Here is a 26,108-nt window from a genome sequence, read left to right as displayed (position 1 = left end):
TGTAAGAGTTTGCCATCCTTACAACTAGCGGCTATCTTCGAAATGACCTACCTATTCTTGAACTGTACGTAGTACAGAAATGGCGGCTTTCTGTTTAATGCCAAGCACACTTAGTCCCCCAAATCAGCTTCCCAACTATTTTTTCCACTAACTTCAGTATCCCACACGCTTAAGATACACAATCAGGCAGATAGCAAACAGCACAGCGGGAGAGGGAAAACCACAAACGCTTTTTATTCTTTGCGACACTTAATCCTAAAATCCACTCACTGGATAGTATACGTTATCCAGCAACGTGGTGACTCTACAAGTGACTACCAAAATACCTTCACTGCCACTTCAAACAGAATAGGCAGACAGCTACACACTGCCAGCTCACATCCAAAAACAATAAAATCATAACCGTTGCTTAATGATAACTACATAGTAAGTCAAAAAAACAAGTCGCTACAAGGACAGAGACTGCTACTTAGGTGTGTGGGCAATCGCTTGCTTCATTCAGTAGAAACACACCTCACGAAGGCCCGCCCTCCCCTCGCTCCCACCCGAAGCGATTTGCAGCACTTCTAACTATAGCAAACCCGAGCACGCACTCACCCCGCCCATACTCGGAGGAGGCAAACACCAGGCGCACCAAGTTCACCGCCCCATTCTCCATGCAGCATGGCCTCTGCGTGATCAGAGGAGGTCGGGGCTGGACAAATCTTTAATGCTTCCTCTACTACACCACTTCCTCCCACCCACGCCAAACTCAGAGACATCGGAATGAAGGAGAATCAGGACATCGTCCACTCTACAATACCAGCAGTAAAGGATTCGATCACAACACACTCAAGCCCCCGAAAACAAACTGGGACACGGAGCCCACTTGCAGATCCCTGAAAAATCAACTAACCTTTCCTATTTTAATCCTACCCTGCAAAAAACCAGAAAGATTTCTGAGTTTCCTTGCAGGAGGAGCAGGGACTCGGCAGCCCCTCCCTCCCTCGATCCCAAGCTCTCCACCGAGCGGCCACGTGATGCAGGCGGACGTTTCAATGCTGCTGCACTAAATATTTCTGGAAACTTCCACTCCTAATAATTTACAGAGATGTTCCTGAAATCACCCCAACTTCTCCCTATCCCCTTGGGCTGGGGAAGCCCTTCCACCCCCGCGTGGGGGCCCTGCTTCACTATCACGCTCTTCGCCTTCCTCCATCGCCACCCTCACACACGAATGACCCAGCAAGCGCTCCCCTCCCGCGGCCGCCTCCCCGCCTCCATCCCCCAGTGGCAGAAGCGGCTCCATTCAATCGCAGGCTCCGCCGTGGGCCCGCCGCCGCCTCCTGGGCTCGCCTCCCGCGGCCGCCGCCGCTCCCCACGCCGGCCTCCTCCCGCCCCGCCGCGCCGCCGCCCGACCCTCGGCCCCGAAGACACAGTGGACTTACCCAGAGATTGAACCAACTGCTTCTTCCTTCCTTGTCGGGGGATTAGGGCGAGGGAAGGCGGGGAGAGGGGAGAGGGGAGGAAATCAAGGTGGGTTTCAGTTTTCCCACCTTAAAAAAGGAAATTAAAAAAAAAAAGGATAAGGGCAAAAAAAAGCTCAATATTTACTATTTCAGGGACACCTCCCCCGAAACACACCCACCCGCCCCCCCCAAAAAAAAGAAGGGGAATTAATCTGAAGAATAAATGCTCCCGCCTGGCTAGGGAGTAAGGAAAGGGGGAGGGGAACGGGGTCAAGTCCCAAAGATTCAGCCCCAGGGAGACCCTCCAGCCACAGGCGGCAGCAGAAGCGGCAGGAGTAGGGGGTGTAGAGTCCACACGGCCGGGGGACGCTCTGCTGCCAGTTGCAGTCCGACTCCCCCTACCAAAATACGGCTCCCTCTCTCACGCGGCTCCGGCGCTGGGCCCCCCCCCCACCCCGGCTCGCCTAAACTTTCCCCCCTTCTCTTGCTCCTCAGCGACTGGTGGTTTCCCCCTCCCCCTCTGGGTGGTTGCACGGACTGCAGCAGCAAAGACTGGAACAGGCACCGCCGCCGGGGCTGTAGCTACTGTTGCTCTTGCTGATGCTGTAGCTCCCGCTGCTCCTGCCGCGGCCGCTGCAGCCGCTTCTCCCCCTCCTCCTAGTGCCTCAAACTCGGAACCGGTTGAAACCGGTTCAGACTGGGAGATTCCATCTCGGTTGAGTTTTCAGCCCATGGCGCCGCGGAGCGTTTGGAACCTGGGCCTCCGCCCCCAGCCCGACCGCCCATTGGCCGGTTCCAGCCACAGCCGCGCCATCAGCCTACCTCTTAGTGGCCAGATCGCCCGTCAATCCCACCTCAAGTCTCCACACGAGCCCGCCGCTTCGGCCCCCGCCTCTTTCCAGCAGCGATTTGCCCGCAGAGTGGGGGAGGGGAAGTGGGGCGGGTCGAAGAGGAGCAAGGAGAGGGGTGGAGGAGGAGGAGGTGGGACGAAGAGCTGAGCCCAGCAGAGAAGGGAGCGAAAAGAAGACGCGCGGAAGATTGGTTCGAGTGAGCCGCCAATCAAATGCAACCCGCCCTCGACTTCCTGTCCCCCTCCCGCTGCTTCCTCTCTCACACCCGCTGGCCCAGCCTTTCCGGCCCGCTCATTGGCTGGGCGCCTTTGGTGACGGAGAGGGTGGGGCGCAGCTCGTGAGCTGGTGGTGGCGCGAGTTTGAGCGCGGCGCGCAGCATCTTCGCTCGGCTTTCCCGGACCCGTCCTGTCCCGCCCCTGTCGGCTCCCGCCAACTTGCGGGGCCTGAGCCCGCCGGGATGAGGACCCGCCCCCTCGCATGGGGGCTGCGCTACGAAAAGGGAGGGCACACCCAGTTTTTCTAATCGGGGAGAGGGGTGGAAAGAAAACGAACACATCCCAGGCCGAATGTAGGCCCCAGACCTCTAATCTATTTTAAAGTCCTGAGTTTGGGGCCTGGGAGTTGAGGGCGAGAACAACCGTAAAAGAGGTTGAGATGCGGTGTAGTAGAGACGTTAGTGCTTGGCTCTTTATGATCTCAGAGACCTGCAAAAGATACTTAGTTGTTGGGCAAGTCTCCTTAAAATTTCATTCGGTGTCTCCCCAGGCTGGAATTTGGCTGCTTCAACAACCTACCCTTCCTAAAAACTAATGCCTGTAGTGGTTTAACATTGCATATGTTTGCTGGGTAAGCTTGCATGCCAGTTGCCTCCCACTAGGTGCCCTTGATCTGCCCGTACCATCGGTTTTTCTTTGCAGCATAGCTGCCCTTCTCATGCTTCATCGTCACCAAATAGTATTTTCTATGATAGTCACGCGCACGTGGCCTTTCACATGGTTGCCTCTCGATTGTCCCCAAGTGCCCTCAGCTTTACTGGTTGTTCTTTGCTTAAGAAAACGCAAGCAGCTCACCAAAATTTTCTGGGCCCATTGTGCCACCAAGAGGTTGATAAACGGTTTATTAAATCAATTTTTTTCACACAGGTACACACCACCCCACAGTAGTTCAGTCCATAATTAGAACCCATGTTTGTGTTCTTTCTACTAGTTCACATTGTCTCGCAAAACAATAACAGAAATAAGAGAAACAGAAACTCATAAATTCCTTTCTACCAATTGTCATGTATTTCTATGTATTTAAATCATTTTTAAAATTATTTTTAACTTAAAAAGTAATGCATGATCACTTAACAATTCAATAGAGAAAGAATCATCCACACTAAAAAAGGAAAAGTCCTTTTCCTATGCCCCCCCATTTCTTTTTCCTGTCCAGAGATAATCATCATTAAGGGTGTGATGGTTTGAGATATTTTCTATCTATTCACAAATACATTTGCTTTGTGTTGTTCAACATATATGATATCATACTATACATATTGTTCAGTGACTTGAGTTTTTACTTAGCATGTCAGAATGTATAAATCCACCTCATCTTTGTTAACAGCCTCATAGCTTTCCCCATCTTCTCAGTACCAGAAATAATTCAACAATTCCCTAATAGGACAATTAGGCATTTCCAATTTTTCCTCTTACAAATGCTGCTGCAGTAAATACCCCAGTACATTTATGTTTGGATACATTTGTAAATGTATCTCTAAGTTAACATCCTAAAACTGGAATTAGGATGTTAACACATTAGGATGTGTCAAAGGCCAAGTATATTTGTTATTATGATAGGTACTGGCAAGATTGTGTCAATTTACAAACCCACCACAACATGTGAACAGTACCTGTTTATTCCTTATCAAAGCTATAGATATTAAGGTCACGCCAGAGTTAAATAAGGAATCTTTGCATTTTAGTTTGAACTTTTGGTTCTGGAAGACAATCTTCCCTGACTGTGAGCTCTTCAAGGAATATACAAATGATAAGATTAAATGCCCATATAATGTAGTAAAAAAATTTTTTTTAAGTAAGGATATGCAATAAATCTATTATTTTTAATAACAAAATTGTTATTTCAATCCTTTTGAGAAAATTGATACCACTTTGCGCTCAGAGGTATAGCAACAGTGACTTTCCAAAATGCACTTCTTCCTACCGGTCATAAAAATCAGACACTTGGACTGAACATACCATGAGTCTGATTCACTGGGTATATTCATGTATCGAGAACAAAGTCATAATCCCATGGGCTTATTTTTCTAATGAATCTCTAGGGCACATTTGTGACTTTGTAAAGCCTGAAAAGAAGCACTGGGAGACTAATTTCTTTGCGAATATTTTATACAAAATCTTTTTTCTATTTCCTTTTAAAAATACTCTGCAAAACACTACATCACATCACATGCTTAGATTTCAAAAACATTACCAAAGTAACTTAGACAACAGTAAAATTGTGTATGATGCTGAAGCATGAAGATGGGAGAGAAGGATACTCTGCAAGAAAAAATTGGCATAAGAACGCATAGTTCAGGTTTACATTTATTCCTATCAACCCCAATCTATAGTGTTGAGAATGTTTATGGAAAATTAAAATATTCTATCTGTGAGCCTAATTCCTATGTGTCCAAGACCTCAGTGAATAATCTATATGGAGTCTGGGAAACCTCAAATCACTCAGGAGCAGAATGAGCAATTGTCTGAAAGTGAGTTGCTGCCTTTTTGAGGACACAGTAAAAAAAAAAAAAGCATCTGACAGGGCTTCTAAATCTAGGAGTAATAGTTTAACTATCTGAGAAATTTATACAATTCTACGAAGTGACATACCACAATGGGTCTCTTACTCATGGAGAAGTGAGAAATGAAGTATTTAACTAAGATCATTCACAAGCAGGACAGGAGAAGCCACAGAATGTTTTTACTAAAGTATTCCTAAACCAAAAATAAAAATAATGATCTGGGCTTGGGGTCTGCATATATAAGAAATAAAAAAAATAAGTTAGGGAAAGTAAAGTTGGTATCTGCAGGTTGCAAAGACATGCCTTTTCTTTCACACATAAACATACCATTATCTGTTAGGCAATGAGAATCAGGAAAGGAAACAAAATAAAAGAAATGAAGAAGTGACACTAATCTATTCATTCAACAAATATTATATTGACAATAAACTATTTGCTGGTCACAGTTCTAAGTGCTGAGGATTCGAGAGGGAACAAATCCTACAAAAATCGCTGCTGTCATTAAGATTTGAGTTTAACAGAAGTAAATAACAAATAAATCAGAGAAATGGTGTTTTGTATGGTGATAAGTACTAAGGTTAAAAATGAATCACAGTATTAGAACAGGGAGTTGGGGGTGGTGCAATTTTAGAAAGAGTGTCTGGGGAAGTCACCTAGAAGGTAACACTAGAAAAGACGTAAAGGAGATGAGGGAGGAATTCCTTGCAAGCATTCAGAAGAAGAGCTTTCCAGGCAGATGGAAACATAAAGGCGCTGAGGCAGGAGCATGTTTGGTTGTGTTATTGACTGTGGTGTGCTGGAACCAGCTTGACTGACTCCTGAGAGCCAACTGTTAAATTTTCAGGAATTTTGCGAGCTAGTCGTTAAACAGGCATTATAAAAAATTAAATTATATAAATCATATTAAAAACAAAGGTAATAAATATTCAAAATTCATCGCTTCCTGATCATGGTATTATACTTTATTAATTATCCTCTAGATATTATTTATTACATCAGTGGTGTTGGCATGATAGAAATAATATATAATGATGTACTACTGAATATCTCTTCTCAACTCCACGATTTGTGACATGAAATCAGCCATGGTGGGAGTACTTATATCATGGAAGTAAGGTAAAATTCGGGGCTTTTTCACCTGAGAGCATGTTGTTAGATCTTTACCAGCACACTACTGTGTGTTAAGGATCTTTAAGGAGGCCAGAGTTGTGATCAGAGGTGCCTGAGCAAGAGGTAGAGGAAGTCATAGCAATAAAGGGGCCAGGTGGGGAGTGGGCAGTTGATGGAGGGCCTCACTGTAGGTAAATGCTTTAGCTTGTTTTCTCTGTGAGATTGAGGCCATTCAAGTGTTTGAACAGAGACATGATGACTTGACCTGACTTCAAATTGTAGCGGGATCACTCCAGATGCTGTGATGAGCATAGCCTGGGAGCAAGGGTAGAAACAGGGAGACCTATTAGAATACTCTGTATTAATTCAGGGAATGTAGTGGCTTGGACACAGTGGTAGTCATGGAAGTATTCAAATTCTGAATCTATTTTGAATCTATTTTTGAAAGTAGAGTCAAACTACAGGATTAATTGGGAAGTATGAGAAAGAGGACGCAAGGATGACTCCATGGATTTCAGTCTCAATGATTGGAAGGGTAAGGTTACCATTTTCTGAGATGTGCTGCAGGAAGAACAGGTTAGGGGGAATGGGGCAGAATTAGGATCTTAATTTACCATCACCAATAAATTCCTTACAGGCAGGGGCTTTATGACAAGTTCTTAGTTGTGCTTAATAAATACGAGTCTTTGTTCGATTCATGAATTAATATGTTTTGGATTTTGTATTCAAATGAAGTCCTGGAAATTAATGTTGATGAAAAGAGGTTATGAGATGTGCAATTCTGTGACTCTATAACTGAACAAAAGAAAAAAAGCTACCACATGCCACTCCAAACTAGGCCCATTTTACTTCTTTCCATTCTCACCACTCAGTAGGTCTCTTTGCCCTTCATCTTTCTGCCTGCCTGGTACTCTAGTTGTCTGATCACAAGAAGAGATTCAGGTCTTACCACCATCAACGGAAAACTCAATAGCAGATAAGAATAGCAATATATTATCAAATTTTGACAATATTTTATGAAATTTATGTTTAAAAGCCTTACTCTTGTATAGTAAACTAGATAAAATAGATTCTAACTACAATAATAAATGCTCTATCACATGCTCTGACTTTAGAAGAAATGAAGAATCTAGCAAAACTAGTGGATCTATTTCAGTGATCCTCAACAAGGGCAATTTTGCCCCCAAGAAGACATTTAGCAATCAAACATTGTCTAAAAAAATGACATTGTTAGCCAATGCCAGAATCAAACAGAGCACATTATAAGCTCAGATAGATCAAAACGGGAAGGTAATAATAAAAGCAAATATAATAATGACTATGCAAATATAATAATGACACTGTTGTTTGTCACCACTGGTGCTACTAACATCTAGTGGGAAGGTAGCAGCTAGGGATGCTGCTAAACATCCTGCAGTGCATAGGACAAGCCCCCACAACAAAGAATTATTCAGCCCAAAATATCAATAGTGCAGGGTTTGAGGAACTCTGATCTATTTATTAAATATTTGAAGTTATCCTGGCCCATTAGGAAATAAAGCTGAACTTCAACTAGATCAGTGTTTCTCAAACTTAACTATATATATGGATCACCTGGGAAGCCTATTGAAATACAGATTATGGTTCAGTGAGTCTGGACAGGGGCCTGAAGTTCTGCATTTTTTAACAAACTCCCAGGATACGCTGATATTGATAGTCCATAGACAACACTTTGAGTAACAGACACTAGATTATGTCACTGTGGTGTCTGTTGGAGTGGGGTAGGTATAGGGATTCCTTAAGAATTTGTACTAAGGGGGGACAGGATGGCTCAGTTGGTTAGAGCACGAGCTAACCAACGATTCCCACATGGGCCAGTGAGCTGCGCCCTCCACAACTAGATTGAAGGACAGCGACTTGGAGCTGATAGGCCCTGGAGAAACACACTGTTCCCCAAAATTCCCCCCCCCCAAAAGAAGAATTCTACTGAGAAAGCCAAAAGAAAGAAATAAATAATAATGTTTGGGGCATGGTATGTGCAAGTTTGTACGGGGCACACAAAAAATATGTTACTCTTAGGTGCTCTGCATTTTGCAATTTTTTCCTCTTGGGAAAAGTTTGAAAATATATTTCTAGAGCAGAAGACATTCCTCTCTGAAGAGATTGGATTAGCATCACAAATACATTAGCCGAAAATTCTCAGTACCTCACCCAGCCTTCAGGTGCTACTATGCTTAAACCTTTTAAAACTTACTGAGATACTTACTGAGAATGTCAGAATCAAACAACAGATAGACCATAAACCCAGAAAGGTCAAAATGCAAAGATAATAATAAAAACAGCAAGTATGATAATGGCTAACATTTATTGAGCACTTACTGCAGTCTGTGCCAGGAAATTCCTAAGAACTTTATGATATTTATTCATTTAATTTTCACAATAACCCAATGGATACGAACTATTACTAGTGCCATTTTAAGATAGGGAAATGAACACATTTGAAAATAAAGTAAAAAGTATACAAATATATCCCAATTAAAAAATGAATGAATGAATGAATGAATGCATGAATGAATGAACAAAGTATTAAGTTTCCTAGAAAGAATAAATTCTTTTGGTTCTTATTCCTTTCCATTTGGCTGTAATTTCCAAAACATTGGGAGAAAGAAAAGAAAGAGAAATGCTATCACCTGGAAGGACTGGAACATGTGGATGTCATGGGTATTTTTAAAAAAGAATTTTATTCTGGTTTGACTAAATAAAGTTCTCTTAAAATGTATTTTAGAGCTATGGTCAAAATTCCAAAGAAAAAGAGTTAGTATAAATCCTAGAACTTATTTATTTACCTATTTATTTATTATTTATTTAACCATTTATTTATCCTGAGAAATGTTGTAAAAGCAAAAGATTTATTTTAATAACAGGTACATTTGCTCAGACATTTTGAAAGTTGCCACAAGTCATGGAATATTTTCTTAAGAATGGTCTAGCATGATTTGCCAGTACAACTCTATTTGTAACATAACTAGAATCTGAAGATTTTCAAATGAATAATATGTAAACCACTTTTCTCATGAAAAACAAAGTGAAAAATATTACATAACTATACGGGCCATTATAATAATAATTTCAGTAATTCTAATCCTTTATAAATGAGGCTCTATGCCATTTATCTAAGAATGTGAAAAACAATCTATAGGTGTGTATAAGCATGAGATCATAATATCCTTCTCTACAAGTTTCTTTTTCTTTTTTCTTTTTTTTAAAAAATAATTTCTTTCTTCTTTCTTTCCTTCTTTCCTCCCTTATTTCCACCTTCCCTTCCTTTCTTTTTTCCTTCCTTCCTTCCTTCCTTCCTTCCTTCCTTCCTTCCTTCCTTCCTTCCCCCCCCCCCCTTCAAGCCGTTGTTTCTCAGTCTAGTTGTGTGGGACACAGCTCCTTGGCCCATGCTGGTGTTATGAGCCTTGTGTAGTTGGTCGCCGGTGGGCCACTCACAGCAGCTCATGCTGACTGCCGGCTGCTTCTGGCAGCACACTGTAGCCTATGGCAGCACACAGCAGCCCATGTCAGCTCACGCCAACCTCTGGCTGCTCATGGCAGCCCAACTCCAGGGAGAGCTATTGTTCACAATCTTGGCTGTAGAAGGCACAGCTCATTGGCCCATGTGGGAATCGAACTGGTTACCTTGGCGTTAGGAGCACGGTGCTCCAACCACCTGAGCCACCGGGCCAGCCCCATAAGTTTCTTTTATAGTATTTGTTCGATTGCACAGAAGTATAAAAAAAATTTGTTTATACGTACATACATGCATTCATTTCTTCTCTCTTCACACTTTGAGAAAATAACGGGGCTGCTTGTGGAATTGAAGATACTCAATGAAAATTCTCTTCTCACTGACACTTTTTAAAAAACAAAAACAAAAAACCTCTATAATACATTTGGAGGTTGCAAAGGGGCTTCTTTACAAGGCTCAGAATCTTGGACATGTACTGTTTTTTCTAGTTGGATAAAGGAATCTGCTGGAAATCAAATAATAGTAGTTTATAAGAAAATTGCCTTGTAAATTTACCTTTGTCAGTCTCTACTATTTGCCAGATGTTTTATATATGTAGACAGCCATAAATATGTCAGAAACAGGCCAAAGCAAATTCAAATTTCTAAATTTTTAAGTTTTAATACAATAAAAAAATCAAGATTAAAAAAATATATAAATAGTGAAATTTGGGTTGTGTCATAACACCGTGAACACGAAACTGTATGACAGTACAAATTCAAACTCAAGTGATTTTTTTCCTGATTTATCCAGATAATTATTTCACAACACTTTTCTTTGCCAGTAGAGATTCAGACTATTGAACATACGCGGTAAAGAGTATTTTAATGTGTTTTAATATTTTAAAAAGTTTAACTTATTCTGACGTCCATGAAAGCTGAAGTATTTGAAAATATTTCTTCAGTCTTTCCTACATAAGTCAAATTATATAAAAGGACACATTGAAAGTAGTTTGCCTGATAATTCAACTATAAGTTTTGTTTAGAATCTAAATATAATGTCTGTGCTCATCACTAATGCACTACACTTTTTTTTTCCAGATCATGTTTAGACCATGATAAGCAACTTCTTTCTTTACTGGGTAAAAACAGTATTCCCTAAGAAGGGTTTTGCAGAGAATTTGGGAATAGAAGGAAGGAGAACATAGGGTGAGGAAATGAAATGAGTAAGGGTGGATGAAGCTGAGGCAGAGTGGCAACACAGCGACTGGGCCACTGTAGTGGCTGGTAGGGTGGCTAGGGGTGTGCCGTAATAGGCTGGGAAGTACTAGCTGAGCAGGAACCATATGCCATCCAGGAGGCTGAGTCAAAACAAGCCCACAGACTGAGAAATTAGAAAACAGTGCCAGGTTGGCCTTCGGAGGCTGTAAAGTAGGAGACAGTGAAGATCACAGACTTAATTACCCAGGTGGTAATTTGCACTCTTCCAGGCAGCATCATCTTTATGATAAACCAATAGACTCAAACCAAGGAAGCTATGGAGAAGGAAGAAGGCATTCTTATGAATGACACGAGTGTACACAGTTCCAGTTTCTTCCTACCTCACCAGGATACAAATCGCTGTATTTTGTGCAAAGGTTTTAGTTTTCTGATTGGAAACAAAGGGGGCCAGGAGACCAAGAAATCCGTGCTACACACAGATTAGTTAAAGGTTTTGGAGAGCCCCCAAGGAAGGCCCTACATCTATTAGTACAGCATTTTCAAAATCCAAAATGGTCCAAAAGGACCTTAGTTTTCTGAGGAATTGATGCTTCCACTGCAACAGCTAGAAAAGACTGGAGGCAAGTCGATGGAGTTCATCACTCGGATGTGTCAGTGGACTTTGTCCATTCTTGTTTTATAGTAGTGTCAGTTCTGATGCTAGAGAAAAATACAAAAACCCAAAACCTAGTTCTCAAAGTAAGTAAGCCTAAGAAGCAATGGAGCAGTTGGAAGTTCACACAGCTCCTGATCATCTTTCCATCAGGAGTTCACCTATCCCCCACACCTCATTGAGAATGTAGACTACAGCCTGTTTAGATCCCAGCCTATTCCTGTTACAGAGCTCAGCAGGGCCATGTAGTCCGTCTGACTGAACCCTCAAGGCAGGAGATGTGAGTGACCTTCCATTACCGTGACTAAGAAGAGAAGAGCAGGGTTTCCCTTCACTCTCCACTGAGGCCTCTCCAGAGGAAACACAAAGGACTGGAGGCAGCCCTGAGACCATCGGGGCACTCCTAGAACTATCTTCTAGTCTCTGCCTATAGAAATGCAGAACTGGGGACAGGAGCAGGTGTTACGTCTCCCTTCCAGTTTTTCTCACAAATGAATGGTGTGAGGTGGGAAGAGTGGTGTCAGGCATTTAAGCTTTAGTGGGATTCACAAATCTGCAAGTATATTCTTCTAAGGTCAGGGTGGCTAAGGGAAGAAATGAGGACCACTAAAGGGACCTAAAGGGACAGAAAGAGGACCAGTGAGGAAAGACAGAATAAATGGGGCTTCAAAGATAAACTTTGCCTGTCCTGGAATCTAGAGAGGAAAGTAGAATCACACGCAGATCTGAGAAGGCATCTGGCAGAATGTCATAATGGTTCTTGGTAGGAGGGCATGAGAGAATTTGCTTTTGTTGGCCCCAGTGAACATGAAATCCCCAAGGTCTTGTGTACAACATAAACTTCATTGGTTGTTGAAGACTGCAGCCAACAACTTATACTGTGGAAATAACTGGCAGACAGAAAGACATATAATGTTTACTTGAGGGACAAAAACACCTTCATTTATGAATTCCACATCTATATTCCAAATTCTGCTACTACTGAAGGTATATGGCTCCGTAGTAACTTTGCAAGAGAAAGAGATACATTTAAACTGTACAAAAAAAGAGAGTTTCACAGGATCAAACAATATTTTTATAAACGTTGCCACATTTTTTTAAATTTTTTTTTTGTAAATTGGAGTTGCAAAATGGGACAGTGAAAATGTCTGGAATCAGGAGATCTGAATTCTCCGCTTTCTTCCATTAATAGACAGGCAGAATTCTTCACCATCCATGAAGTGATTGAACTGTTAAAAGGTTCCTAGGATCCTTTCTGGCTGGCTTAATGGCAACCCTTAACTTCTGTATGCTCCTTTCTTCTTGAAGATTAGAGCAGATAAATAGAAGTACAGAATTTGTTTTTATTAGGGATTTTGTGAATGTTTTTGCCTTACGGAAGCATTCTTTATATTATTCAGATGTCCATTCATTTAACTAATATTTTGAGTCCCGCCATGTGACATGAACTGTGCTGGGGCTGGGGATACAATAATGAGAAAAACTTTTACTTCCCTAAACAGAAAAAGACCAAATGATAAAAATGTTTGCTTTAGACATGATTTTTCCTATAATTGGATCTACAATAGCTGTGGATCTAAGTCATCACACAGTTTCATAAATTTGAACACGTTATCGTTAACAAGAAGAGGGTACTTCAGTTGCATTGTTGGCTTGTTTTTTTCATACCAAGGAGTTATTTTCATTGAACGATGATGGAAGAGGTATCTGAAGACATTTCAGAGTCAAAAATATTTATTGATAATCTACTTCACGTTAAATTCTGTTGTAGGTAGTCAGGACTTGGTACCGTAGGGAATAAGTCAGGCAGAGGTCCTGCCCTCAAAGACTCATACTTTTGGGTCTATAAAAATATGAGAAATTTCAACTAGCATGCATTCATGCAATTTAAACTTCATTAGCATGCCAGTCAATGGTCTCAGCTTCATAAAGCGGCCCTGAAATTTTTCAGGTGATTTTTTTTTTTTTTCAATTCAGGACCGTGTTTGCTTATTTAAGCAATTTATGATAAACTGCCACTTTTTCTAGCAATGCTGTTAGATTGTTAATTTTAAAAAACAAACATGACCATGCCACATTTCCTTTGCCTCTCCAGCTCCCTGTTCCTCCCTTCCCCTTTAAAAATATCCTTCAGTGGCTCCCTATTACCTCACAGGAAAAGAAACCCCAACTCCCTAGCATATCAAGCAAGGCCCTTGGTGACTAGGTGCTGCCTCCTCCAGTCTTGCTCACATTCTGAGGCTCGCATACTGCCCACCAGGTCACACTGATTGCCGTTTCTCAGGATAACCAGCTCTCAGCTCTGGGCCTTTACATGTGCTGCTTCCTCAATCCAGACTGCTCTTTATCCCCTTCCCCCCTCCAGCGACTTCACTGATTCCCAGGACTTGGGTTATCCATGACCCCCACAGTTCTTGTTCCTACATCTATCCTGGGATGTGCCTACTGCAATATAATGGCCCGCTTACACACACATCCATGTCCTAACTACAATGGGAAATTTCAGGATGGTGTACAGGGCTAGATATGTAGACATCCTTAACAAAAGGTGATCTGAGTGAATAAATGAATTAATGAGCACACATCTACAGATGACATTCTAAGTAGGGAGAGCAACACAGGGAAGACAAGCATGGTAAATTAGGGACTCTGAAAGAAATTCAAAATAGCTAAAAACATAGTTGAAAAAAGTGAATGGCTAAAAATAGGACAAAAGAGAGAAGGAAGGCCAGATCCAGCCACTATGACAATTTACACTTTATCCTGAGGACAATAGTGAGTCATTACAGGGTTTTAGGAAAGGGAGTAACTAGATTAGCATTTTAGAAAGAACATTGTGAAGAATAGATTTGTAGCAAGCAAGACTGAGGTCCAGGAGAAATGTTGCAGAAAACCAAGGGAGAGCTGGTGATGGCCTGAACTAATGTAGCAGCTTTGAGGATGGCAGAAAGTGCAAAGACTCAGGAAATGTTAAAGGGGTAGAATTGTCAGAACTTGGTAGTTCATTGGCTGTACATCTGCCTTTCCCAACCACGTGATAAACTTCTAAAGAGCAGGAACTCTGCAGGGTATGTCTTTGTATTCCATTAAGTTATTGATGGTGCCTACCTGTAGATTAGGTGTTCAATAAATATTGGTTGATATTTAATAGAGCAACATTTAATAGATAAGTGAATGAATACAACTTTAAAGCTATGCTCAAGGTAGAGCTGATAAAGCCTTACTCTTAAAAAACAAAACAAACATCGAACTCACACAATTTAGACTCACAAAAGTCTCAAAGTAATATTCATTAAGGTTATATTATTAATACTTTAGGCCTGAAAGAGGAAAGAAAAGGCTATATTGATGGGGTGCGCCTGTTGTCAAAAAAAGGCAAATACAATCAACTTATAAAATGTCCCATTTACGCCTTGGAAGGATACTCTTTTTGTATATATATGTATATATATATATTTGTGTGTGTGTGTATATATATATACACAAAAAGAGTATCCTTTATATACATATGTGTATATTCTTTATATACATATATACATTCGTTTATATATATACAAAAAAAGTATCTCTTTTTGTATATATATGTATATATATATATATACAAAAAAAATATATATATATATATACATATATATACAAAAAGAGTATCCTACCAAGGATACTCATATATATATATATGTATACACATATATATATTTTATTAGTTTCAGGTATACAAAATGGTGACTAGACATTTATAGACCTCCCAAAGTGATAACCCCAATAAGTCTATTACCCATCTGACACTGTACATAGTTATTACAATATTATTGACTATATTCCCTAGTTGACTCTTATTTTAAATCAAATGCTTAAAAGAATTTCATTTTATACAACCTGTACAAAGAGAAAAGTCTGTACAACCAGCCACTTTGAATCATATCACATAGAGAACTCTTGTCCAAAACAATGTAAAAGGATATTGTATGCTATTACATGCTACATCTATTTGGAAAAATCTTGTCACTTAGAATGTCAGGAATGTCAGAAACAATGTTCTGTGCTTTCCATAGAGAAAAACCCTGTATACTTTTCAGATTCCCTATGGAAATCTTTTTGTAACACATAAAATATTGAACTATGATTCATGAAGTTACAGGGCAAACAAACCCACGAAAAAATGTGTTGGAGCTGGTGGAGGAGGTGATTATAGTTAATCAATAGCCCAATACTGGATATCAGCAATAATCTTAACATTTAACATAATAAACACATTTAGCCTATATAATGAAAGTTTTAATTCATTCTTCAACATTTAATTATTTGCACAAAGAAACGATGACAAAAGTTTAAATTTCAAAGTTCAATATCCTATCAAAAACATTTTCAAACAAGGTTATAATTAATCATACACACAAATAAGAAACAAAGTCACAAAGGTTAATTCATCTTTTCTATTTGCATAACTCTTGGTGATAAACTGGGATGCATAGATTATTTTTTAAATCATGGAAACAATCGACCACACAGTATCAAATGAAAAAGCACATTATAAAACCTGATTCACAGATATGAAACTAACAATCAGTTTTCCAAAAAGGGAAAATATCACAATATCATATTTTACCTGCAAATTTAAACCGAACAATGTATCATTCCAACTTTACTTGCTTGAAAATATTGAAAAGCATGAAAAGGACCAAAGATGGGAATAGTTTGAACTATCATGTTCAAATTTTTATTTTAACTGAAAAATAAATGCTTCATCATGTGAGATCTCAAATTATTAATTTTGTGGTCTTAAATTTTGTCTACTAATTCTAGGGGTTTCTTTCCTTCAACTTTTAGTTTGTCAAGTTTTAAATGATAGATAAAATGTAAATGGTCTTTCTCAAATTTCTTACAATTTAATTATTTGGTAAAGAGACCTTAAGGACTAATCCCTTCAACGTTGTTACCTTTGATAAATAAAATATCAACCATATTTCAGGTTAATGGGCTCAAAGACAGTGGTTCTATGAAACATTTACCTTTACTGTGATGCACTCTGATATTTTCTGTTCCGTTCCATTCAATTTATTTTTTAGAAGACCCACTAAAGTGATGGGTTATGGCCTGCTGCTTGAAAACCTCAGATTTAGTCAGCCCTATTTAAGACTCTAGGTGCAGATGTCTAATTTCGAATCCCAGGTCCACTACCTCCTAACTCTGCTTTTGTGCAAGTTCCCCATCCTCTGTGACCCAGCTTCAACATCTTTAAAAAGAGGATAACAGGACACACTTCCTAGGGTCATTGTGAGAACTGGTAGTAATACATGTAATACTTGTAAAGCTTGTATCTATCAAAATAAACTCTCCATACGAGTACCTATTATTATCATCGTTATTATTATTGATCACTCACCACATGTTTTCTGAATGCCTGTGTACAGTTCATGGTACGAGGCACTCTCAGGCATTCCAAAGACACACTGCTCTCATGACTCACCTTTTGATTGATAAATTATAACCATGATAAATTGGCTTTTATATATTAGTGAGATATAATGGTTGTCACTTCATCAAAATAGTGTTTCCCTAGGTTTAAAAACAAACAAAAAAAGTATTCAACTTCTAAATAATTACCAAATAGCTACCACTCAAAGTCAAAGAATAATTTTGTCACAGAGGGTGGTTATCAACCTCATCAAGTCACTCTGAAAGGAGATTCCAGCATTCGAGATTTATTTTCAGATGTTTACAGTCTCTCCCTCAGGTGAGGAAATGTGTTTGAATGAGACATTTAAAATCTTGATCGTTGTCTTTACAATTTTTACTCATTCAGATTCACACAGCTTGAAGCACTTCATTTGATATCTACAGCACTAATTATATTATCAAACAATGACTTTTTCCTTTTTTTTAGAATGTCTCAGGAAGACAAAAAAAACCATACTTTCCCCTAAAGTCAAAACCTTCTGAAGAGACACTCAGAATTTTATTACTTAGCATCTATATCAGCAATAATGTCAAATTCTTTATAAGATGAACAGAATAAAAGTAATTCCAGTGCTCGCTTCAGCAGCACATATACTAAAATTGGAACGATACAGAGAAGATTAGCATGGCCCCTGCGCAAGGATGACACGCAAATTCGTGAAGTGTTCCATGTTTTTGGGTCCACAGTGTGAGGAATATAAGTGATAAACGTCTAAGTAGTACTTTGTTTTGTGCACCTGAAACTAATAAAATATATATATATATAATAAAACAATAAAAGCAAAAAAAAAAAAAAAGTAATTCCAGAATTTTAAGTTGTGTAAATTGTGCATTAGTGTTGTTATTTTTATTTTGGTAAGACAAACAGAATCTGTTGTTACATCATTTGAATTCTATTACCTTTGGCCAAATATACTAACTAGATAGCTATTACTAGAATAGAAAATCCCTAATGACATTACAATTCCAAGAGTACCACTATCTGAACTAACTGATTTCTAGATGATTAAGGCAGCCAAAGACTACTATAAATATCACAGAAATTAATATAGAAACTGATATTTTTCAGTTTCCATATTTGATTTTGATCCTATGCCAAAATTACACACTTGCTTATATTTCTTGTAAAGTTCTCTGAGGCTTCTCCTAAGTAGAATATGTCATGTGGCAGCAGGTACTGAGTGGTATTGGGAAGTTGGGTCAGGTAGAACGAAGACTGTGTGGCTCACCAGGTGTGGGCAGATGGAGAGGTCTCTCCAGAGTTTCAAGATTTCTTTACCCTCTGCTGTAAAGTTGTATCAACAGGTAATAGGACCTATTTGTAGAGGGAACCACTATAAAAATGGTTAATAATCTGTAGCTTGAAGAGATCTGTGAAGATCTAAGGTAAATATCTGTGACAATCTAAAGTAAAGAGGATGTGCTCTCAGCAAAGTATAAGAGAATGTGCAAACCAAGTAAATTTATATTAGAGTCTATTTGAATATAATTAGTGATGAATTGTTGTTTGGGGTTATCTATTCATTCATTTAACACTCAGTCATAGTCATTGTCCTCAACAATTATAATATCCTCCTAAATTTCAAGAGCAGCCAGAAAGATTTTAAGAAATGCAAATCTAATCAATTCTATCCCGGGCCTAAAATCCTCCAATGGAGACCCATTATATTGCTTTTTAAAATAATTTTTTGTTTTTCAACTACGGTGGATATACAATATTATATTAGTTTCAGGTATATAACAGTGATTAGACACATGTATAATTTACCAAGTGATAAACCCGATAAGTCTAGCACCCATCTGACACCATACAGTCATTACAATATTATTGATTGTATTCCCTATGCCATACTACTTTACATACCCGTGACTATTTTTATAACTGGCAATTTGCACATCTTAATCCCTTCACCTTTTTCACCCATCCCCCCACAAGTATCAACTACACAAGTGTTGAATTTCATCAAGTCCACCTGCAGGTCTGCTGCAGTTTTCCCTATTCCTCACTTCCTAAGATTCTGCAGGTTGGGGTGGCTAGTTAGCTTATTTGGTTAGAACGCGGTGCTCTTAATAACAAGGTTGCCAGTTCGATCCCCACGTGGGCCACTATGAGCTGCACCCTCCACAACTAGATTGAAACAACTACTTGACTTGGAGCTGATGGGTCCTGGAAAAACACACTCAAAGTAAAAAAAAAAAAAAAAAAAAAAAAAAAAGTCTGCAGGCCGTTTGGCTCCCAAGGGCAAAAACCCTTTCTTTCCTGAAGGTTCCTACTAGCTGCAACACTTTCCTGTAATCTTGGTAAAAGTAATTCAATTGATCTTTAGTTCTCTATTTAAAAGTCAGTTCCTAAGGGAGACTCCCAGATTAGCCCCTCCCTGCAGGATCTCATTATACTTTAGATAATATTCCTGCTTCACATTCAAGCCACTGCAATCAAGTATCTTTGTATGTCTGTCTCTTCTGCTCGACTGTCAACAGGACATGTCTCTCCAATGCTCAGCAGCAAGCAGAGTACCTGGCCAAACAGTAGGTCTTTGTTGAATGAAGGAGTACACATTTATTGTGTACCCACTACAGCCTACTATATGCCAAGCAATGTGTTGGGCACTGTGGGGACACAGCTGAGTAAGACAGGGTGTCTACTTTCAAGGGATCAGACTTGCAAAAAAACTGCTACCACAGAGCCTAGGAGTTTTGAAGGGAGGTGGGTACCAGATGCCTTGGGAGGAGGGAGGAATAAGTACTGTCAGTTAGTACTGAAAACAAGCATTTTCACTTGGCATATGGCAGGCTCTGAACTAAAACCGGTACAATATTATCTCCCTTATTCAATCCTCATGACAACCGGATGTGGTGGTTAAGGATCTTGCCTAAGGCCACAGTCAGTATTGCAATCTAGCTTATCTACCGTAGGTCTTCTGACTCCAAAGGAGAAAGCTAAGGATACACAACAGCGGACACAACGAATCCCTCTGAATATGTCCAGCCACTTCACCATGCCCTGTTAGCAATTTAAAAGGGGCCCAAATAGCCCAATTAAAAATTAATTTAAAAATTTAAAATGTTGAGTATGTAACTCATTTACATGTTTTTTCCTGTGGTTTTTTTTTCCCATTAGAAAATGCATCCTCATGGTTCAAACATTTAAAAAAATAAGCAGGTTCAGTTAAATTTTCACACTCTTATCTCCCTTTGGCTCACACCCAGACTATTAAAAGCAATTCCTGTTATAAATACTTTGTGCATTTTTCCAGAATTTCTTTATGAGTATGCAAATAAAAATATATGTTCTTATTTTGCCCCTTTTTCCCCCACAAAAGGTAGCAGCATACCCATACCATACTCACTGCTCTGCACCTTGTTTTTTTCAGTTAATGATTTTGAAGATCTTTCTGTATCATTAACTCATTATTCTTTTTTGACAGCATAGTATTCCATTTCATGATTACAATTTATTTAACCAGCTCCTTATTGATTGACATTTGGATTGTTTCCAGTTTTTTGCTATTACAAACAATGCTGCAATGAATAATCTTGTACATAGGTCAATCGACACGTGTGCAAGTATATCCTAGGAAAATTCCTAGGAGTGGTATTGCTGGGTCAAAGGGTATATGCATTTGTAATTTTGATAAATATTGCCAAATTGTCCTCTATAAGTATAAATCAATTTACATTCCCATCAGCAGTGAATTAGAGCACCTGTTTTCCCACAGCCTCTCAACATATAGTGTTAACAAACTTTGGGTGATTTGCCAACATAAGGGGTGAAAAACAGCACCACAGCATTTTTGTCATTATAAGTGAGGTTGAGCATTTTTTTTTAATGTTTAACACTTTGTATTTCCTTCTCTCTGAACTATTTATTCACATTCTCTGTCCATTTTTCTCCTGTAGGTCTTTTTCTCTGCATTTGTTAGGAGCTTTTTTTATATAGGAAGATTAACTTCTGCTTATAAGTTGCAGCCACTTTCCTATAATATTGTTAGAAGTTCTAGGCAATGCAACAAAATATTCATTAGATATGATATTAGGTTGGTGGAAAAGTAATTGCAGCTTAAAAGGTTAAAAATAATTGCAAAAACTGCAATTACTTTTGCACCAACCTAATATAAAAATATTCAAACAGAGAAGGCAAATTATCATTATTTGAACATGGTTATACAGCTAGATAACTTTAAAAACTGACTGAAATTAATAAAGTTAATTGAATACATGCAGATAAAGGAAATGGAAAACAGTGCTGGATCCAAGAAAAAGATATGAGATTATATACGCACATTAAGACCATTTCTATTTATTGGTATAAATAAGAAAATAGGAATAAGAAAATATGATGAAAGAGAGACTTTGTTTATAATTACTACAAAAAATATAAAGCACCTAGAAGTAATTTTGACATGGAAAGAGTGTGACTTGTATGAAGAAAAATATAAAACTTTACTGAAGTCCTCTGAAGTTTTATATTTTTCTTCGTATAGTTCTTTTAATAAAAGAGGACTTGAATAAATGGAAACACAGACCAGGTTGCTGGATGAGGAAATTACATATTTGAAATAGGTCACTTATCAAATTATTTTATTAGCTTAATGCCATTAAAACAAGACGAAATAATTTTAAATTTGAGAAAGTATTAAGTTTACGTATAAAAATTAAAAATCATGAATATACACATATACACAATTTAATTCTAAAAGGGAGAGTCATGAGGATTGATTTCACTCTGATGTTAACGTATATTATAAAGCAACAATTATTTAAAAAGTGTGTATACACCAGAAACTAATAAAAAAAATTTAAAAGTGTAGTATAAGTGCAAAATTAAACAGATGAATCAATAGCCCCATAAATAAGAAGATGATATATTATAACAAGAGGCAGCCAACATAACAGGGAAAAGAAATTATAATTCTAATAAGAACTAATGCTTATGTAATATATACTCTCTGCCTGGCACTCTTCTAAATTCCTATGTATGTCAATTTAATTAATCCTTGTTCCAATCCTATGAGATAGATACTACTTAACTGATGAGGAAACTGAGGCACAAGGAGAGTAAGTAACTTGTTCAAGGTCAAACATACAACTAGGAAGTGGCAAAGCAGGACTTAAACCTAGGCAATTTGGCTGCAGAATCCATGATCTTAACAATTTGTAATTAGGATAACTAATTGCCAACTTGTAAAAAGCAAAAAAAGAATACAGGCAAAAAATACTGTAATAATGCATATTTGAAACTCCACTATGGAATGTCAGAAAGCCTCTCTCATGTAATTCCTTGGCTTTGCTTTCTATGTTTCTGCATTGTTTGGAGTCTTCTACAATTATAAATCCTTTTCTAACTTAAAGCACAAAATAAATGGGATATTTTGAATTTTTAATCATCTGTGGTTATGCATAAAATTATTTCTTACCTTGTTTATTCAGTTGAAATAATATATTATCTATTCTTTCTTCTCATTCCTATTTCAGGCATTGATGATCTATCTTCCTTAAAAATGCATTTATTTATCTCCTACTGTTCACCCTGAGTAAAAATGGACATGATAAGTCCTATAAATTAGGATATTTGGGACAGTGTAGAAGTAGATTCTCAGCATGTAAAAGTTATTAAAAACAGCAGGCAGTTCAGCCAATAGGATTGAATAAAAGTTGTCAAGAGAAGAAAAATAGAATATGTTAGTAAACTTAAACTATTATGTAAACTATATACAAACTATTCTAGTAAACTTAAAATCAATTTATCAGCAACAGTTATTTATTTATAATTTCTACACATATTCCTCACACACCCATGCCACTCCTCTCTTCCCATAAAAATATGTAGGAAGTCATTTACAAAACTGAAATAGTAGCTCCAACCCATCACTAATATACTCATAGTTTTGTTAAGTACCTCAGATGTGGGTTTGGACATGAGTTAAAATCAGAAATGAAAAAGATATCTCAGTACATTTATTCAGTTGTGGGATGGAAATTTTAACAAATGGGGAAATATTTAGGAACATCAAATTCATATTTTTAAGTCTGTCAAAACAGTATCTGATTACTAAAACATTCAATAACTTAGTAAATTATAAGAGACCCATTGAAAAGTAATGTCTTAACCTCCATCACGTCAGAGAAATAAAATACTCCAGCTGCTGAATCTCTTAGGTTTTGATCACAGTTCCTTTGAATAAAGCCGCACGGTGACAGATTCGTCTCTTTTATTTTTACTCATATCAGAAGGCTTACGGGTTGATTCTTAACTGTGGAATTTTTTAAAGCAAACTTTTATGAGAAAAAAAGGAACAGAACACTAACTCGTTCATCAGATTTATGCCTACTTTGAATGTTGTAATTCCTTACATTAAGAGGAGGTTGGCAGAGGTAGCAGAGCACTGGAGGTAGAATCAGAGAAAACGTGGCTTAACTGTTTCATTGGTCAGTGTTATTTATGTCTTTTAAGTGGTCACGTCTGCGCCTTTAAGCCCCAGATTTCTTATCTATGAATTAAGGCTGTCCTACATCCCATCACTTAGAGGGACAACTGAGCTGGTGTATGTGAAAGTGACTTTAAAAAGATAAAGTGCTCTACATTTGCCTTATATTATGTTTAAGGCCTTCTTGTCACTATTGCTGTTAAGATATATGACTGAAAAAGTTGTTTTGTGACCACCCTCTCTCTCCTGCCATCACCCTACCCAGATTCTGCTCTCTCTATCCTAAGCTACTCACTGCTCCCTGAGTAATATTCTGGGCTTTCTCTCTCCTTATATTTGGGCACAGTAAATAATTTTGTTACCTTAAACCATTTACCCACTAGATTTCTAGAACATCATTCATGCCTGGTTTTCCTTCTATTTTAGTTTCTTTTTCTGGATCTTTCTCTTTTTTCAGACCTCTAAATATTGGTATTTCCCAGCTCACTTCTAAGGCTTCTTTTCTAATTCTACATTCATTTCCTTGGTGATCTTCAAAGTCACAGGCTGATGAATGATAGGCTCTACATGATCTCCCCCTGCATCTCTCTGATTTAATCTCCTGCTGCATTGCTGGCTCACTCACTCATTTCTAGCTCCAAAGGCCACCTCAGGGCCTTTGCACTTGTTGTTCTTCCTTCCACAGTTCCTCCCTTACTTCACTCAGGTCTCTGCTCAAATGTCATCTCCTTTATGAGTCCTTTCCCTGACCATCTTATCTAAAATGGCACACACTACCCCCGATCTCTCTCATTCCTTATCCTTCTTGTCACTTATACATTTATTTCTTTACTTCCTTGTTATCTCTCCCTACAGGAGAGCACAGACTTTTCTGTCTTGTTGCCTACATAGTACATTTCCAGAGCCTATTGATGGGCACACAGTAAGCACTGTACATATACATGAATGTATAAATGAATGAATGCTGCTTCCTATGACTGGAATGCCATTCATCTGCTGAATTCCAATTCATCCTTAAAAGGCAACCTGAGTATTACCTCCCTTGAGTAGACTTTCCTGATTGACCAAGCTGGTTTAGTTTCTCCACCTCTGAGTGATCATAATACCTTTTAGTTATGTTAAATCCATCAGAGAATTTTAGCTGTTTGTTTATTTGTCTGCTTTCCCACCTTACTGCTGTGTCGTTTGTTGTTCTAATTCAGGGACATAGAAAATATCTTTCTTGGAATGGAATTGTGCTCAATAAACATTTTGAGAAGGATGATGGAATTGTGCTCAATAAATGTTTTGGGAAGAGTGATGACTGAATACATGATGAATGAACAAACTTAGAACATCAATTACTATTTTTGTTAAGCACCAATTATCATGTAGGAATTCATAGGTTTTACTTCAGAACACATTTCTAAGTGAAATTCTGTTCAGTTAAGCTGGAGACACCTGAGTTAGATATTCAACTGAATGAAAAATAGAGATTGATATAAAAATGCAAATAATTTCATATTTATTCATTCATTCAATTCACTCACTCAAGAAATATTTAATAAGTGACTTCTAATGCTAGGCAGTGTTCTAGGCACTGGAGATATAGTTATGGATAAGTCAAATTCCCTGTCCTCATAGGAGTTTGTTGCCATTGCCAAAATACAACTATGTGTCTTAATGATTTGTTTTGTGCACAGCTTGATTCAATTTTTAATTTTTTATTTGATACTGACACACTTAGATCTCAAGTTTAGAATGTTTTTATTTAAATATTTTTGACTCGTTCACAAATAAATATTCATTTATTTTTTTATATATATATATATACAGAGAGAGACAGAAAGAGAAAGTAAATATAATAAGATGTCAACAATTGGTGACTCTAGGTGAAAGGTATAAGTTTGTTCATTGTACTATTCTTGCAATGTTTCTGTACATTTAAAAAATTTTAAAATAAAAAATTAAAAGATAAAGTGCATGTTTATTTGTATTTTAATCATTATTTTTTAAAATTCTATAGATATTACTAGATTATTGTTCAAAAAGGCTGTAGTAACATACACACACACACACACACACACACACACACACACTATAAATTTGTTTCTACAGTTTTCTTTCCAGCACAGGATGCTGTTTGATAGTTACTTTAATTTTTATTTTCCTGGTTACTATTTTCGTGTATTTGTTGGCTACTCGAATTCCTCTTCTGTGGATTGCCCATTCATATTCTTTGCCCCTTTTGCCCTCTTGGTTTGCTTGTCTTTTTCTTATCAGTTCGTAATGATATTAACTCTTCGTGTTGCAGATATTTTTAGCAGTCTTGATTTTGATTAAGGTTTTTGTGCCTTGTCATTGTTTGTCTTTTGTGTAAACGTATATAACTATGTTTTCCTTTTGGGGTTTCTGACTTTCCCAAGTTGCTTAGCCTTTTCTGACTATAAGTTTATGTAAATTTTTTTCTTACATTTTCTTCTAATTATATGTTGTAACTTTGTATATCTAACTCTTTAATCTGTATGGAATATATTTTAGCATTTGGAATATAGGAGGTAGATATCTAGTCTTACTTTCTAACAAATGTTAAATAAGCAAACAAGACAGATAGAAAACTTAAGTTAGCCCTAAAAATACAAAAAATTAGCTCTATCTGCTTCTTTCCCACAGCTAGGGAGACCTGTTCTTGGGATTTCTCAAGTGTTAGCT

General features: G+C 38.1%; 1 protein-coding gene across 3 annotated transcripts in view; it reads right to left on the bottom strand.

The window, feature by feature from the left end:
• The window catches only part of XPO1 (exportin 1), a 42,997-nt gene extending 40,778 nt beyond the window's left edge, over positions 1–2,219 (bottom strand). For 2 of the 3 annotated variants that reach the window (XM_081069151.1, XM_081069149.1), the window contains exon 1: positions 1,428–2,219. The gene's annotated coding sequence lies outside the window, so the exon portion shown is untranslated. Of the gene's footprint in view, positions 1–895; positions 1,015–1,427 lie in introns of those variants that run through there. The other variant, XM_081069150.1, reaches the window with a different exon arrangement.
• Between the last annotated feature and the right edge of the window lie 23,889 nt (positions 2,220–26,108).

Source organism: Rhinolophus hipposideros (assembly GCF_964194185.1).
Source record: "Rhinolophus hipposideros genome assembly, chromosome: 12".
NCBI classification, from domain to species: domain Eukaryota; kingdom Metazoa; phylum Chordata; class Mammalia; order Chiroptera; family Rhinolophidae; genus Rhinolophus; species Rhinolophus hipposideros.
Note: the sequence above shows the minus strand (reverse complement) of the source record. Positions and strands in the feature narration are given on the sequence as shown.